Source organism: Pelodiscus sinensis, chromosome 18 (genome assembly GCF_049634645.1).
Source record: "Pelodiscus sinensis isolate JC-2024 chromosome 18, ASM4963464v1, whole genome shotgun sequence".
Taxonomy (NCBI): Eukaryota; Metazoa; Chordata; order Testudines; family Trionychidae; genus Pelodiscus; species Pelodiscus sinensis.
In genome coordinates, this window is record NC_134728.1 from 25,297,785 (window position 1) to 25,303,642 (window position 5,858).

A 5,858-nucleotide genomic window follows, 5' to 3' on the forward strand; every position below is an offset into this window, starting at 1 on the left:
TGCTGTACAGATGGGGAAACTGAGTCACATGACACCCTTTTATGTGGAAGGCAAACATTCACTTCAGTGCAGAGGAGTCATACAAGGTGCACAATCAATAAATGCATGGGGTCTTGAGTGGGTTCACTTCGTTGTGCAGAGGAACAGAAAAAGCAGCTCCACCTCCGGGAAAATTTGATGGGATGTAAGAGTGAGATCGAGGGTATGTCTACACTGCAGAGGTTTTTTTTTTTTTTTTTTTTTTTTTTTTTTTCAGAAAAATGAACATTTTTCCAAAAACTTCAATTATGACCACACTGCAATCACATTTTTTCAAAAGAAAATCAAAAGAACAGAGGGGTTTTTCCGGCATTGGTAATCCACTTTCTATGAGGAAGAAGCCTTTTTCCGAAAGAGCTCTTTTGGAAAAAGGCATGTGTGGACCTGGAAGAGGGAGTTCTTTCAGAAGAAGAGGAAAGAGGAAAAAGCACAGGCGCCCTGGTGGCGCCACAGTCCATAATAATCACAGTTAAAATGTGAGATAGCGTCCACACTGAATGGACGCTATCTTTTGAAAAAGCAGATCGTTTTTTCGATGCGCTTTGGCAGTGTGGACGCTCTCTTTTGGAAGTTTTTTCAGAAGATCTCTTTCGGAAAAGCTTCTTCCAAAGGAAGCCTGCAGTCTAGATGTAGCCCTAGATTCCGCCAAACAGAGGACCTTACTTGTGCTCTGTGGACATTTGTGGCAGATTACTAGCACCCTCTTATTTTTGCAGCTGCCATGGCTGTAGGTTGGTAGATTTTACTGCAAAAAAATTTCACCTAGCAGAGCTGCTACATGAGTTTACCATTTCCCAGAACATGTTTTGGCTGTACAAGATGAGTCTCCCTGCTAGTCATGTAATTTAATTTCTTTATTTGCTTCTGGCTGGTAGTATTAAACTCCTGGCCTCTGAAATATACATAGAAGTCTCTCTCTTTTTTTTGTATTAACATATTTCCTTTTGAAACTGTGTGAGGCTTTTCTAAAAACTAATGGATTTTTTCCTCCCCTTGTCTGGGCCAAATGTATTCAAATCTTAACTCAGTTAAGTCAGAAGATGCCTATCGTCTCAGCAGGGAATCCCACCCTTTATTCCACAAATCAGCATCCTTTTTATATGACTTTCTGATCTCCAAAGTAAAAGGGATGCTTTTTTTTAAGTTTAACTCTGACGCTGGTGTTGCAATGCTCTTTGATTGCCAAGAACACAAGGATTGACTTCAGCAGTGACTGAAACTTCATCAGGAATGAAAAAATAAAAGGGGGGGAGGAGAGTGTAAAGAGGGAAAATGGCTGAAAGTGATACTGCTGAAACAACCCTTTAAAATTTCCCAAATGATGTTTGATGTGCCAGTTCCTTAAAGCAACTGTAATACCTTTAGCATCAGACACGTCTCTTATCAGAGGCAGAGCAAGGAGAGAAATGTTATTAATAATTTTTTGTGAGGCACAGGAGTAGCTTTCATATGACCCTGTAATGGCTCCACCCATAAGCCTTTGTAAATGTATTTATCAGGATACAGTAGGATTCTTTTATGTCTATGCTACCGTTCCTTTGAAATAAAGGACTGTTCAAGCAAACCAGAAAGACAATATTAAAGACCAAAGCCTAGAGGGATGGATTACCTCAAAAATAAGCATTATCCCTCATGTATCCACCTCAACACCCTCCCCCCCCCAGGAGTGATAACAAGAAAGAGAAAATCTCTCTGGAAAGGCAACTCAAAGACTTCAAATGGAAAGAAGGGTAGATCTTCTGAGTTCCTCAAATGATGGGCCTGATCTACAGTGGCATAGCTGCATTGACTTGATGGTGTGACACCAAATCACTCCGGCTGAGTTTCTGAGCCAGACTCATTCCCCTCAGAGCATGTTGGCAGGGCCCTTGGCATGTCTCTTTCTCGGGAGCATAGAAATTAGGTAGCACCTTCTGCCTAAAGCTGCAAAAGGAATTTACAAACAATGGACTGGATTAGTGCCTTCCTCAGCAGAACTCTGAGGTGGTGGAAAACAAACCATGGACGTTTTTGGACATTCCCCACATTGTTCTACCAGGTAGGGACAGGGCTTGCTCCACTCTGTTACAGGCCACAGGACGGATGCCATCCCCGGACTCCTTGTGGGAAATCTGACTGAGGGCTGGGGCCTCCCAGCAAAAGGTCTGTGCCACCACAATGGCTCAGACATTAGCCATAGTCTATCTGGGCACCAGAGAATTACCAGTGCCACCTCTCCTCAGGTATAGCTCTGGGGGTACCCTGCTCAAACTGTGTCCAATGCCTGGTGCTTCAGAGGAAGGTGGCCTCTGACAAGCACGCTGGATAGCCCTAACTGCAGCAAGAAGCAAGTTTGTATGTTTTTTACCTTTACTCAGTTGAATGCACTCGCTGAAGCTTAAATTTCAGCAGGTGCATAAGTGTTGTCAGGATTGGGACTCAGACTTTAAGATGTCTGGTTCAGAGATCATGTATTGGAGTCTTCAAAAGCACCTGAGCTAGGATCTCACATTCATTTTCAGATGCAATTGAGGCACGTAGGATTCCAATTCCCATTGACTTTCGGTGAGACAATCTCCTCTGCATGTCTTCACTAAAGAGTCCTCTTGAGGTATCTATACTTGTGGTACGCCTCTCAATTGTGAGCAGGTGTGGCCACACAGCCAAATAACACCTGAGTTGCCGTGTCCACATGGACCCTGTACTTGTGCCGTGTCTGTAGGTCATCTGAGCAGAGGCATAGTGAGGGTGTTATGCGCCCCTCCCCTCTTTTCTTCTGCAGACCAAATAAGCCCAAATCACTCAGCCTCTCCTCATAAGTCAAGTGCTCTAGTTCACTCACCATTTTGGTTGCCTTCCACTGGACTTTCTCCGATGTGTCCACCTTCTTTCTGTAATGGGAGGTCCAGAACTGGATGCAATACTCCAGCTGTGTCTACACTGGTGTGTTCTCACGCAAAAACTCTTTTGCGGAAGAGTTCTACAAAAACTCTTCCAGAAGAGAGCATCTACATTGGCATGTGCTTTTGTGCAAGAGATGTGCTTGTGTGCAAGAGCATCCATGCCAATGTAGACGCTCTCTTGCGCAAGAAAGCTCTGATGGACATTTTAACCATAGGGCTTTCTTGCGCGAGAAATTCATGTTGCCTGTCTACAATGGTCTCTCTGGAAGACCTCTTGCGCAAGAGGGCTTATTCCAGAGTGGGAGCGCCAGAGTTCTCATGCAAGAAGCCCTTATTTTATACATTAGAACGTCAGTTTACTTGCGCAAGAACATGCGGCCAGTGTAGACAGGCAGCAAGTTTTGCGCAAGAGCGGCCGCTTTTGCACGATATCACACCAGTGTAGACACAGCCCAGATGTGGCCTCACCAGTACCGAATAAAGGGGAACAGTCACTTCTCTAGATCTGCTGACAATTCTCCTTCTAATGCAACCTTATAGGCTGTTAGCCTTCTTGGCTACAAGGGGACACTGTTGACTCATATCCAGATTCTCTTCCACTATAATCCCCAGGTCCTTTTCTGCTAAACTGATGCTTAACCAGTTGGTCCTGAGCCTGTAACAGTGCTTGGGATTCTTCCATATCAAGTGCAAGACTCTGCACTTGTCCTTGTTGAACCTCATTAGATTTATTTTGGTCCAAACCTCCAATTTTTCTAGATTACTCTGGACCTATCCCTATATTCCAGCTAATCTACTTCTCCGCCTAGCTTAGTGTCATCTGAAAACCCCTGTTGCTCCTGCCTCTAAACTTAACCCAAAGACTCTCAACTAGGGATGTTAAGGACTAGTTGTCCCCCCCCCCCCACCTCTATCTCAGGCAGCAAGAGAGGGAAAGAATGGACACTTCAGAGTGGCACTTCAGAGGGGCAGTGGGCACTTCACGGCAGCATTTCAAAGTGGCAGTGCCACACAGCTGATACCGGGGCTCAGAGCAGTACTGTCCCTTTGAAACAGCACCACGGTGTTTCAAAGGGGCAGTGCCATGTGGAGCCTGGGTTTTCAAAGCATTTCAAAGGGGTACACCGCCCTATTGACTAATCAAAGAGTCCATGCAAAAAAGTATCAACTATTTGATTAATGAATTACATGCTACTTAACATCCTTACTCTCAACAGGCTTTTCTCCTGCTTTATACTGGAGCTCTTGATTGGATTTCCCCAGAGAGGAACTGCTATGACTGACTTTGCACACTAACTATTTACACCTCTGTACATAGGGTATTTGTGAGCTTGGACTTAGAGTGCATGCCTCAGAGACATGGGACACTGGTCACACTATTGGCACCCTATGAGCTTGGTACTGAGTAACCCCAGTAGTTACACCTTGCACTCTGCCATCACTCTGCCTGCATCTGTTTGTTGTCTCTGAAGACTGTACACTCACTGGGTTCCCTTTTTTTCTGTGTTTGTGCCACATTTAGCACCATTGTGTTCTGGGCCATGAGTAGGGCTCTAAGTTGTTATGGTAACACAAATAATAAAGAATACTAATAAATGTTATTTTTGGTCACATGTTGAGCAACAGTTCTGAAAAATATCCGCTCTTCTCTCGAGTCACAGTATGGGAGAGTTTGAGACTCGCTGATCTATATGGTCCAGTGGAAAAGGCTGTGGTCTAGGATGAGTAAGAAACTGGATTGCTAGAAAATATTAGGGCTCATTTAAATCAATGGAGAAGAGGAATCTAAATATTCCTGAGGGTCTGGAACTAAGTTCTTAAAAGATAAGAGAGCCACAATTTTAATATGAGTCTCTATCTTAAATTGTTTCCAGATTTGAGAGTTGAATTTTGCCACATTGATGCCCCGGGAGGGAATTGGCATTCACAATTGTGTGGCTGCAATGGAGGAGGGAGCATGTTAATTCTAAAATTAATATATCACATGCAAATGGAATATTTCCAGGGAAAGCTGCAAAATGGGAAAGCCACCACTGACTACCAGCTCTGCAGAGTGAAAAGGTTTTACTACAGATAACATTTTTCATTTGGTGCTGGTGTGTTTCACATTTATTGAGCCCCTGCAAAATGTCTGTAAATCAGAGTTGTATAGATTTGTCATCTATCCAGCCTGCAGAAACCAGCACATCACAAAGATTTAGAGAATGGTGTGAAATCACTTTGAATGGCAGCATCAGAGGCAAAGATTCAACCTGAATTTCCCCCTGCAGCTTCTACTCAGAACAGTAGCATTTCTCATTTGGTGCCTGAATATTGTTGGGTTGTGTTGCTGTGAGTTGTTAGAGAACTGCTGTGTTCCACTGCAGAGAGGGCTGCAGCTCTGTGGGAGGCGGAGTGAGTCCTTTGTGTGTGTATCAGTGTGGGCTTCACTACTGCAGCTGAAGGTAGAATTTGCTCAGTATCCCTGAAAATTAGGCCAAGTGCTTGAGTGCCTAAATATGGATTAGTCACATTTTAGACAAGCTTTAGACACCCACACCACTGGCAGACCCAGGAAAAAAAGTAGGGATTCCACCTCTTTTTCCTCTGTCTTAAGCCCAAGATTACCCCATTACCTCAGCAGGAGCTTAGCATGCAAGAAGAGACCAGTTGTCTTCTCAGAACTCCATCCCCCAGGCCTGCCGACAGGTGGGGGGCGAAGGAGGCAGTTGCCCCAGAGGTTGGTGATTCTAAAAGGCTCAGGGCTCTGGCCTGTCACTGCTGCTGCAATAGCAGCAGCAACAGCCGCAGCCCTGAGCCCCTTAGAATCACTGCCAGAGTGCTGGAGCGCCATGCCGGGCACTTTCTGGGACTCTTAGGGCTGAAGGGGGGCAGTGCTGTGGCCCTGATAGCGCAGAGGGCTGGCTGCCCCAGTCCCACCCCTTCCGGGCCTGTGGG